The 12,873-nt window shown below is 37.6% G+C and overlaps 1 protein-coding gene across 14 annotated transcripts in view; it reads right to left on the bottom strand.

Moving 5' to 3' along the window:
• Positions 1-12,873, bottom strand: part of LOC307185908 (uncharacterized protein) — a 390,038-nt gene that overhangs the window by 168,552 nt on the left and 208,613 nt on the right. Inside the window, exon 5 of one of the 14 annotated variants that reach the window (XM_079920469.1) lies at positions 10,287-10,313. The exons of the other annotated variants lie outside the window; for them this stretch is intronic. The gene's annotated coding sequence lies outside the window, so the exon portion shown is untranslated. Of the gene's footprint in view, positions 1-10,286; positions 10,314-12,873 lie in introns of those variants that run through there. 14 annotated transcript variants of the gene reach the window in all.

Here is a 12,873-nt window from a genome sequence, read left to right as displayed (position 1 = left end):
CAGAGTGGAGTGAGATTGGTACCAAGATCAAAGCGTGAGCAGGTGTTCAAGAAAAATAAGGAATCAGCATGCCAGATGACAGACAAGTATGTGCTCTGCCTGGAGAGTTCCCTCCTATATTTAACTGGATAAATTCTACTCATCTTGCAGGGCTCAGCTGAAATATCACAGCCTTGGGACAGATTTCGATGACAATCCCCTCCTCACCTCTACATAGTTATTCATCCTCTTATAATACCTTAATGACCTTTACTCTTCTTCCATAGCTCTTCTCATTATTGCAATTACAGACTTTTCTGCGTAATTATTTAGTGTCTGTCTTCCCGTCTAGAATGAAAGTTCTATGGGGGCAAAGACCATGCTGCCTTCTTCACATGTATATTTCCAGGGCCTAGCACAGTGCTTGGCCCATAGTAGGGACTCATTAATTTTAATACCATTCTGGTGAGTTGTGGGGCTGGCATCAAGCTATTTTAAAGGACCAAGTGCCTGAGTACACCTTAGCCTGACACTTTCCTTTTGACCAATTTTGAAAAAAAAAAACCAACAAGCTAGAATCCAATGGAATATTGTCTCTTAAATCATCTAAGAAATCATCTATTTTGTAAAACACTTGGAAAGATTGTGCGAGTTTTTCTCTGGATTCCTCAAGAAGGGGACAAATACTATCACATCACTACATATAGACTACTATCTTTGAAACGATGAGAATTAAGCTGGTATAGACCAACCCCCTAACCCCACCACAGCCCTCCCCTCATTTCTTTCCCTGGAGAAGAACTATGGCCGAGACCATGAACTTCAGATCAATCTCTACTCAGTCAATGAAGCTTTGTTACTTCCCTACTACATAATCCCCAAGTCCCTTCCCCTCTCTCTGAGAGAGCCCCAATTTTTTCATTTTCACAATGGCCTGAATGTATAACTCAAAAGGTTGTAAAAATGGAGTCAGACAATATGAGTAAACAGTCTCTTCAGGTCTGTGACAGACTAGCAATGCCGTATTATTGTGTCTTTCTTTCATGGCACTCTCTGCCTTAAAGTCTCCTCTGCCCTTCAATGTCACTGCAGTGTCTAGACCTTTTTCCCACTTGCCTCCTTATTCAAAACTACTTCAGACTTGCTCACAGAAAGGAAAGGAACTGATCATCTAATTCAAAGGCCTCAATAATTGACTGGGTTTTATTTTTTAAACTAACATTGAGATTTCATACAATCTCATTTAATACTCACTACAACTCTATGAGACAGGCAATATTTAGTAATCACTCATCTTTGATAAGAATCCTAAGGCTAATAGAGGTTAAGTAACTTGCCCAATATAACATGGTTTATAAATGGTAGGCCTGGAATTGGAAGCCAGGAGCGCCTGATTCCAAATTCACTCTTTCTATGGCACCATGCTGCCTTTCCACTTTCTTCTCTTAATCTCCTTGCTTCACCCAAATAGTGAAAGCTACCACTGGAAAACTGCCTGGTTAAATGCCAAGTTTAAACTAAAACTCTGTTACCACACGTGGCTGGCATGAAACTGTTAACTCACAAAGGTCCAACCACATCATCTTTAGTCAGGATATTATAACAGACACCTTTGCTGATGGCTTTGACCTTAGCTATGTCATCAGGAGACATTTGTAGTGATAGACAGGAAAACAGAGTGGAAAGAAGGGCATATAAATAATGGAAACAATATTTTTCATTCCCAACGGAAATCACAAAGTCTATTTATGCCGAAGACACTCTAGGTCATTTAAAGACTTTAGAAAGAGTTACCGCTTCTTAACTATTTTAACTTAATTGTGTAATACCTATTGGATATAGAAATAGCAATGATCATTGAAATGTGGTTGCCATACTCAATATAATCAAATCAGAAAACCTAGAAGAATTTATATCCAAGCATTATTGACCAAGTGGCTGAGACCTGTCCACATTAAATATATTAGCTTGGACACAAGGAAGATGCTAGACCAGAGGACCAACATGAGATGCAGAAGGGGATCAAGTGAGTTAGAGACCCAAAACAAAGGGCTCCAAAAATGAGAAGACTTTAATAAAGCCAGAAGAAATACTACCTTCCTGGTTAAGGAGTTCAACATACTATAGTAAAAGAGTTTGATAGTTTAACACCACACCCCAATACTCTTCTACATTAGATATATCTGTGCATTATTGTGTGTGTGTGATTTTATGCTCACAGTGAATATTAATAATAGCACAAGTTCATTCCACAATTTGGGCTCCATTCTCAAAAAAAAATTCTTTTAATTGCCTTTACAAAGTACTAAGTTATATAAGCCCACTCAAGCATTGCTAAAGGTAGCTATACCAAGGCCAGGTTCAGTAACCTTCTTGGGAATCACTCTTTTTGTGTTCAGACATATGACTCAAGTCACCCGTCTTCCTTAAAAAATACCTGAACAGAGGCTGATCCTGTCTGAACAAAAAAACAGATGTTCCTCCCTCAAAGGTCCTCACCAACAAAAGCCATTTTCCTGGCAGCCAACCTGCTCCTCATCCTTAATCAAGAAGCATTTTTTAAAGAGTCTATTGTATGCCAGGCCTGTTTTCAGTAATGGAGATACCTTCAAAGGACTCATAAGTAGAGATCAGACATGGACACAGAAGTTGCACTAAAATGGTGTGGTTCCCAGGATAAAAAGTTGGTGCAGGATACAGTGGCAGCCCCAAGGACAAAGTGGTCTCTTCTATGTGGGGAACAATGGCTCTCAAAACATTTTGAAAGATTGTGATAAATGAGCTAAATCTAGAAAGAGAAGTGAGTGTTGCTTCCTTATTAAAAAAATAAGGGAGGAGATTGAAACCTTACTGAAAAATGTTTAATACTAAGATCCACTTTAGTGGCGGCGCCTATTACAAGAATCTTGGGGCCCACATACAGAGCTCTGCAGTAGGCCAGTCCCGTGGAAAAATATCCAGGAATACTTCTTTCTATTAAGTATGATTCAGGTACCCGTCATGTGTAAGAAATTCAGACCCATTGATGATTTTGAAAAGGATGACCAGACAGAACATCTAATCACAGATAGGAACCTTAAGTAAGCTTGGCACCAGAAACTGGCAATAGATATAGCAGGCATAGCAAACAAGGGGAGAAGGCCTATGAGGTTGGCAAAGGACTTAGGGAAAAACAATAATAACAGTAATAGCTAAAACTGATTTAAGACATACTGCGTGTTATGAGAATTTTCTACTAAATAGTAGAAAACTAATTTAATTCTCAATCCCATGTACTAGGATTATCCCCATTTGATAGATGAGAAAACCAAGGCAGAGAGATGTTAACCAACTTGCCAAAGGTCACAGAGTTAACAAGTAGATGATTTAAACAGGAGGCAAACCCAGGACATCTCAGTGCAAAGTCTGTGCTGAGCATCTCTTGGCTAGATGGCCTCAAAACCAACAGGGCTATGTAGTCAGTTTGGCAGGAGCCAGAGTTCAGGAGGATGATTAGCAAACTCTGATCCGGGAGCACAAATCACTAAGTCTATGCTGGGTACTAACCTCCCTCCAGGGCCAGAAGTCAGGGGCCTGCTGGCTGATGTAAAAGCAGAAATGGTAAAATATTTCACTGGGGTTTGGTGTGCTCTCTCTGAAGCCTTAAATCGGTGAAAGCAATAGTTTCCCTGAAATTAGCACAATAGCAGTCCCTTTCACCTAACCAATTAAAAAGAATTTCATAGAATCTTCTAGAAATAGCTCCCTCTCAGTTATCACTTCTACAACTAACAGGGCCCAGAATTTTCCATTTCATGTCTACTCAGTGTATTTAAATTCATGATATTCACATTAATTCTTCCAAAATGACATTTTATCATGGAGAATATCTCCATTTAACTTCCCTGTGTCAATATTAACGATGGCATTTGCGTGTTTATTAGGTAAAAATTGGGTCCTGACAATCACACAGTCAATTCTAGGGCCCACAAGCTCATGCATCAGGACTCCTCAATTGCTTTTTTAATTTCTTCTGTTGACATTGACCCTGTGTGAGGTTATTTATAAAAATCTTTATGAATACAATTTATGACTTAATTTTAACAAGTATTAGATAGATGCTATCACTGAGTCCATGACCTGAGGTGGTAAAGATTCCTATCAGATAGCATCAAGATTCATTTAAATTTCTCATTTTGTAATTCCTGTTCTATTTTCCCAGCAGCACTAAGGGTCAGATATAAATGAAATGAGAAGTGTCTTTCCCATTAACTGTTCTTTATTGATCCCTTGGAGCAGAAATGTAGATCTTTCTAAAGTAACTGAAGTGTTAGAAAGACAAACCACCTAAAGGAAGACATGGAATATTTTTATTCATACCTATAACAATCGTACTGTAGGAGAGATGTTTTTTCCAATGTATGCAACAAATATGTCCTAAATTACAGTATTCCTAAGTTGACATGTTTAAATGAACAATAGAAACATAATTTTTTAAACTGGAGAGGTCTTAAATATATACTCATTCAGGGATTTCAAACTGACCACCCACAAGATAAATAGTGTTTGGCCTATACAGAGTTTCTAAAAACAGGAAAATGTTACAAAAAACCTTGATTTCTGAGTTCTTTTGAAAAGTCAAAAGATCTGGCAACACTGTGCCTATACCTCCCCAGGGCAATAAGGGTCCCTCCTGGAGATAGTCTGTGCCCTCTCCAGTTGTCATAGTCCCATTGCTCATTGCTGTCTTATACCTGGTCTCTTCACTCTCTCACATTATTTGCCTGATCCCTGAAGGCTTTTGAGTTGTCAACTCATATTCTTGCTCAGTTACCTCATTTTACAGATAAGGAAATTGAGAACCAGAAAGATTAAATAATACATCCACACAAGGACAAGACCTAGGTCCCAGTCTCCTAATCCATGCCACCTTACTTATTTTCTTATTGTAAATTTTGCCCTTAATAATATCTATTGGACATATGGATACATATTATTTAACACCTCATTAAGTGTAATGAATAGGTAAATGTTATTGTGCCTCTGCTCTTGCCAAAGGCAACTGTAATAACTATGACCTAATTTACTGATCCTAATGGAATGCTTTACACTTACAGATCCATCACTAGAAACAAATAATATCTGTGAGGATTGCCTAAAATGATAAGATGCAATGCCATATTGCATTATTTATGTCTGATGCCTGCAGTAGTGATTCCTCAATACCCTAAACGCAAGTAACACTGAGCCCAGGAGCCTGAACATGGTCTTAGAAAAGGCTGATGATAAAATCTAATTGTAAGGAAGTTTCCGCTTCTGTTATCCTGAAGTAATTGTATCAAACTGGATAGTCATTCCCAAGGAACTAGTCTTTCTTTTCCTAAGTGTCTGTGTGTTCTAAAACTTCTACTGTGTTTATACAATTTAGAAAAGATGTTACATTATTCAGAATAGCAAGACTTACTCAAGTACTTATGTTTGTTTTCTTGGTAGTTTTTTTTTTAATTTTTTTTTTTAAGTTTAACAGTAGTAATTAAACCTATATTTTGTGATTGTTTCCTGGTCTGTGTTTTGAAATTCCTCCCCTTTTCCCTAATTTCACTGGTGAAGATGTATTTGGATACTGAATTTGTTTAGACACTGATTTTGTTTAAGGCACAATTAATCACACTGGTTGTACTTTCAAGACAGACTTGAAAAAAATAAACAGAATTGAAAACAAAACAAAACTACAATAAAAAAGACTAAGGAACATCTCCTATGGTAAGCAAACAAGATGGCTCAATAATCCACACCTTCTGCTATTCATGCTTTTAAGTAATTCTCCTCCCCTTGAATGAGGGTTGGACTTAATAACTCACTTCTAATGAATAGATTATAGCAGAAATAATAGTATGCCACTTCCAAAGATTGTCTTGGGGTGCTCTCACTTGCTTTTTCTTAGATTGCTTGCCAGACTGTCATGTAGTGGAGCAACCCTGTGAAGAGAGCTATGTGGTGAAAGACTGCAGCTTGCCAACAACCACACAAGTGAGCTGGAAGCAGAAACCCCTCACATGCCATACTCTAGACAAGATCACAACCCCAATCAAAAGCTTGATCGCAATCTCATGAGAAAGCTTGAGCCAGAAATATCTGATTAAGCCATTCCCAGATTTCTGACCCAAAGAAACTATGAAATGATAAACGGTTGCTGTCTTAAGCCATTAAGTTTTGGGGTAATTTGTTACACGGCAATAGTCAAATAATACAGACTCCTTAACCATAAATATAGATCAAAGATTCCTGAGTTCTCCATGTGTGCGGAGCCCCTTAAATTTTTACCACATATTGCAAATAATATATATGTGTGAGTGTATATGTATACAAACACATACGTGTTTATATATGTGATATACACACCACATACAAATATAGATAGATGTCTCAGAAATGTGGAATCACATACTGATTAAAAACACATGTACAAGTAAAACAGAACTGTGTTCAAATCCTGGCCCTGATATTTATTAGCTAGATCACCCTGGAAAGATACTTAGCCTTGATTTCCTCAACTGAAAAAATGAGTTTAGCATTCTCATTGCATTTTACAAATGATTCTACTTTTATACTTAATCATACTTCATTGTAGTTACTGATGGTAGTACACTCTGAGGTCAGATTACTTCCAGTGAGCTCAAACCAAAAACCAACCAGAAGGTCATCCATGCATCCCCAAAGAACTAGGCTTCATGGTGGGGTCTATCAGCCCACCCTAAACTCGGCTCACCTTCCCCAGGAAGCTTACCCAAAGTCACAATCTCTCCTGGGCATGGTGTCCTGGCTGGAGCTCTTAGGAGTCTGGTAGCCAGAAGCACAAATACTGTATTGTTTCTCATGCCCACCACTTCCAGAGCCTCCACTGTTTGTTTTCTAGCCCTCTAGTGAGAGCTCGTGAAGTTATTTTTACAGTCAGAGTAACTGATACAGGAAATGAGTTTTGTGTAACCTTCATTCCTACAGACTTCCTATAAGATCTAGACTTTTTTTTATCAAAGTTTATGGGTATTAGATTGACCCATGGTGTTTATCGACACGTTCTTTGTAAAGATGATAGTGTGTTATATAACCAAATGCCATGCACTCTTCAAGGGACAATGATTAGCTGACTCTTTGATCATGAGGTTTTTATACAATTCAAGATGAGTAGAAAAAAACTGTTTCTGAGTAAACTACTTATTTTTAGCCGAAGTTCGAGATTTTTAAACCATCATTCTACAGATTATGACTTTCTCTGCATTTTCACAATTAATATCTTTGGTTTACTCACTCCCTAAAGAAGAAAGAAATTTTCAAAGAGCTGCTTGCTCAGGATTATTATGGATATAAAAATTTGCCATACAAGGTCAGCAATAGCTCTGTCCAAGCATCCAGAGGGTTTGTGTGGGTGGCTGTGGTTGTTTTTCTGTGTCATCAAACCCAAAAAGTATGCCTGAGCAATTATCCACAATTTGATTGAAGTTATTTAGAATGTATTTAAATTTGCTCCTTTATTTAACAGACCTTATGGGATATGCTTTTGTGCCAGGCACCACACTAAGCACAAAGATAAGAGAGATGTCAGACTTACCCTCAAGTGTATTATAATCTAGTGGTATAGAGACATACGTTTAAAAAACTTATTAAGAATAGGGTCAGCACTCTAATGTATTAGAGGAGCACTGGTTATTGAAAGCAGGAAGGAAATTCTGCTTGGAGAGTTAGTGAAATAAATCTAGGAAGAGAGAGAGTTTGAGTTAAGCCTTGAGGGATGAGCAGGGATGGACAGAGAAATGAAAAGGTTGACAGACCTCCAGGTTCAATCATGCAAATAAAGGCAAGGAGGTATGGAAGGCAAGGAAGTGTCTGTAGAAACTCAATAATAAAGAGCTTAAAGTATATAAAGAGTACAGTGGGAAATAAGGATGAAATGGAAATGTGAGCCCAGATTAGGAAAGACATCCAAACATGATGAAACAAATATGTAAGCTAGGGCAGTAGCAGTAAAAATAAAAAGGAGGTCAACAGATTCAAGAATGACAGCCAGCTTAGAAAAGACTTGACACAATTAGGAAACTGGTTGAACACGTGTATTATTTTATTGGGGGAATTTTGTTTTTGTTTGAAGCAAAAAAAGTAAAATAAAGGAGAAGAAATAAAAGTTATAAAGATAATATGATAATTTAAAAGAAGAGATCTAGCAAAAAAAAAAAAAAAAAAAAAAAAGCAGTTAATCTTAGAGGATACAAAAGGATAGTTGAGAAGTGTTCTATGGGTTGGCCAAACAGTTCGTTCAGGTTTTTCCATAACATCTTACAGAAAAACCCGAACAAACATTTTAGCCAACCCAATATTTGAGGAGTTGGTGGGATATAGAGGGTTTAGGACAACTGAAAGCTTGGAGGCTAATGAGGGAATGAGGGGGAAGTAATTAAGGTAATTAGTTTAAAAAGTAAATGCCAGATAGTATAATAGAAGATCTAATGCAGATATATACAAGTCTTTAGGAGGCTTAGCAGTGAGCTCAGTCTTGAAAAGTCATTGTTCCTAAATACTACAAGGACAGGCAAACTTCTTCAAACACAGATTGTAAGTATTTTAAGGTTGCGTTGGTCTCTGTTGCAACTATTTGATCCGCCATTGTAATGAGATAGCAATGCTAGACAATACACTAATGGGCATGACTATGTTCCAATAAAACTTTAATTAAAAACACAGGTGTCCAGCCTGCAAACAGTCATTTGCCAACTCCTATAGCAGAATGTTTTATGATTCCACTTTATTCAATATAGATTTACTGAACCCCTCATTTTTACTGATAATATAAACCAAAGGAGAAAAAAGAATAAGTACCACTTATAGGGTACTTGTTATGTGTCATACACTTTGCTAAACATTTTTAATACATACTATAGTACCTCTGACACAATACTACGAGGTAGATATTACTGTCCTCTTTCATAGGTGAAGAAGTTAAAAATCATTGAGATGAATTTGTCCAAGGTCACCAGTAAATGGTGAAACTGGAGTTTAAAAGGCAAGATAGGACTTTCCCTTAAGGCAGTGTACTAAACTAAATATTCTGAAAACCCTTCCCACTGAAAACTATATTGATGTGAGATGAATTACAACAAATACGGTCTCAAAAGACAGCAAGGGAATTTCACAAAGACCAAAAAATTTAGCCCTATACTGTAAAATGAGTGGTAAGTAAATTCACAAGTTGGCACTTCCGGCCAGCAAGTGGTAATGGAGGGAACGTAGAAAAACCAGGACTAATGGTCACACAGAGAAGAGACCTTAGGCCTATAAATAAACCCAAAGCAGTACCTGTGATAGCTGTGAAGGGGCACCATCCTTAGTGAAAGATTAGGAAAACAAAGTATCCATCTCTTGCCAGAGAGTGTGGGAAAAAAACATCTCTCTATCATATCTTCGGGTGGACCTTTTTATTGTGATGAAATGTCTCCTTTATCTCTTACAGTACTCTGGGGTTGAAAGCTACTTTGTCTGGTATTGATATGGCCACATTCTTATGCTTACTTTCTTATGCTTACAGTTTTCATGCTCTATCTTTTTTAAACCTTTTACTTTCAACTCTATTTGTATATTTATAAATTGTCAGAACTGAAGACCACGAGACAAATGGATATAATTCACAAAAAGATGAACTTTAAAAATCTAGTGTCCTCAGAGAAACTAAAGAAATCCACAGAAATAAAAACACAGACTATTATGAAAAAAGAAGCAATTCAAAAAATAGAAAACTATATTAAAGAATTTAAAAGGTAATGAACCTAACAGTATATATTGTAAAAAGACACAGAAATGTATAGATTATCTTATTCATCTTTTGCTATGTGACAAACAACCCCTAAATCTCAGTGGTTTACAATAAACATGTATTCTTGCTTATGTTACATGAGGGATGCAGGGTGGCTATGCAAGTGTTTGGGTCAGGCGGCTATGCCCAGATTCATGTTTCTAGAAAATAGAAAAGAAAAAAATATATACAGACATAGGGAATCAACTCAGGACACTTAAAGTTAGAATAAGAATAGTTCAAGATTATAAGAACAATAAGAACAATAAAAAGATGGAGGACATGACAAAATATCTTTTTAAAAAAGAAAATTTATAGAGCTGAAGAAAAGAGAAATTTCTAAATTGAAATGATCCATTTCCAGCAAAATAAATGACATATCAAAACCTATAAAATTCCAGAACACTACAGATAAAGGGAAAAACCCGAAAAGTTTTCTCAGAGAAAAAATAAAATTTACCTATGAAGAAATGAGAATCCGACTGGTAATCAGGTTTATCAGCCACATGGAGTGCTTGAAGACAAAAGAACAAAGACCATCAAAGTTACAAGGAAAAGTAATTCCAATCTAGAATTCTGTAATAGGTCAAATTAAAAAAAAAAAAAAAAAAAAAAGAAAGAGGAGGCTCCCCTGGTGGCGCAGTGGTTAAGAATTTGCCTGCCAACGTAGGGGACATGGGTTCGAGCCCTGGTCTGGGAAGATCCCACATGCCATAGAGCATCTAAGCCCGTGCGCCACAACTACTGAGCCTGCACTCTAGAGCCCGCAAGCCACAGCTACTGAGCCCGCGCCACAACTACTGAAGCCCGCGCACCTAGAGCCTGTGCTCCACAACAAGAGAAGCCACCGCAATGAGAAGCCTGTGCGCTGCAACGAAGAGTATTTGTAGAGGATATCATAGTGTCCAGGCTGGTAGAGAAGGTAGACCTTGGGCTCAGAGCCCTTGGGGAAGATGTGGGGGTTGGTGGTGCCACCATCGCCACGGTCCACGTACTCCACCTGGATGGAGACACTGAGCACCTGGGCCAGCACAATGATGTGGATGTGGTCGCTCTCCTTGCACATGGCCTCCACCTCATGCTGGCAGAAGTCCTTGATGGTCCACCCACCCTCAATGAAGTGCTCAAAGAACTTGCTCTCCCACTGCAGGTAGTCCAAGGTGAGCAGAATTATGTAATAGGTCAAATTATCAGTCAAGGACAAAAATAAGATATTTCATTTTTTTAAAACTCCTAGAATTATTTTTTTTAATTTTATGGATGGGTATAAGATAAATATGTATTTTCAGAAAATAATCTTATTATAATAAGTGCCAATAAATGAAAATAGAAACAAAAATATTCCATTTCCTTTAAAATGTATAGGAATATATTTAGCAAGAAAGACAGGATCCATGTGAATAAAATAATAAAATATTACTAAAGTACTTAAATCAAGATCTGAATATATTTTAAAAACACATCGTCACTCTTGGATGAGAAGAGTTAAAACCATTAAGCATCTTAAAATTAACATACAAATGTAACATGATTAACACTGAGAGAAGACTGACCCAAACAGATATCAGAAAATATCATAAAGCCCAAAACTTTAATCAAATCTGAATGACACTGGCATAGGAATAGAGAATAATTCCAGGATACATAAAAATTTAATACATGATAAATATACTATTTAATTCAATGGAGATAATGAAGTTTGCCTAACAAATTAAACTGGCAAAACTGGCTAAGAAGATAGACAAAAATATTGCAAGAATATCTAGAAAGCTACATGGTCAAATTAAGAGCAAGGGAAGACTTTTAATCAAGATTTAAAAGCTGGAAGACATTTTTAAAGGAAATAAAAGACAGTGGTAGCTGGCACCAGTGCCCTCCCAAAGCAGCTCCCTCCCTAGGGGGCCAACCCCACCTCACCCAGCAGGTGGCCTCAGCAGGCAGGAGTACCCCTCCCAACCATCTTCCTTTTCAGGAGGCAAGCCCCGCACATCAGCATGCCTGCAGCAGTCACTGCCAGACCTCCCAGCCAGCCAGGTCGAGTCATCCCTGCCCACCAGCATGTCCGTAGCAGTCACAGCCAGGACTCAAAGACAGCCAGGCAAGGAACTAATCCTGCCCACCAGGGCATCTGCAGCAGTCACAGCCAGCCCTCCACAGCTAGCTGATCTGGAACAACTCCTGCCCACCAGCACACCTGCAGCAATCATGGCCCAACCACAACAGGAGGGTACATGCAGCCCACACGGCATACCCCTGGAGTACCTGGATCTGGAGGTGATGGGTGACTGCACCACTGGGCTCCAAAGGACATCTTCTATATAAGGCCACTCTTTTAAGACCAGGACACATAGCTGATATACCTACTTCAAAGAACCAAGCACAGAGAGTTAAGAAAAGGAGATGAAGGAATACCTTCCAGATGAAAGAACAAGACAAAATCCTCATAAAAGAACTAAGTGAAATGTAGATAAGCAATTTACCAGATAAAGAGTTCAAAGTAATAGTCATAAACAAACTTGTCCAACTTGGGAGAAGAATGAGCTCAGTGAGAGCTTCAACAAAGAGATAGGAAATATAAAAAAGAACCAATCACAACTGAGGAATACAATAAGTGAATTAGAAAACACTAGAGGGAATCAACAGCAGAATAGAGGACTAGAAATCAACTATAAGAATAAAAACTACAAAAAGCACAAACACATGTTAGCTAAACAACATGCTACTAAACAATGAATGGGTCAACAAAGAAAACAAAGAGAAAATGAAAAAAATCTTGAGACAAATGAAAATGGAAATGCAATGTTCCAAAATCTAAGGGATATAGAAAAAGAACTTCTAAGATGGAAGGTTATAGAAATACAGCCCTATCTCAGAAAACAATAACAAAATCTCAAATAGAGAATCTAACCTGAAACCTAAAAAAACTAGAAAAAGAAGAACTAACAAAGTCCAAAGTTAATAGAAGGAAAGAAATAATAAAGCACAGAGTGGAAATAAACTAAATAAAGACTAAAACCAATAGAAAAGATCAGTGAAACTGAGAGCTGGTTCCTTGAAAAGATAAACAAAATTGA

The sequence above is a fragment of the Stenella coeruleoalba genome (assembly GCF_951394435.1).
Source record: "Stenella coeruleoalba genome assembly, chromosome: 4".
Lineage (NCBI taxonomy): Eukaryota > Metazoa > Chordata > Mammalia > Artiodactyla > Delphinidae > Stenella > Stenella coeruleoalba.
The sequence above is the reverse complement of the archived record's forward strand: the minus strand, read 5'-3'. Positions and strand labels throughout refer to the sequence as shown.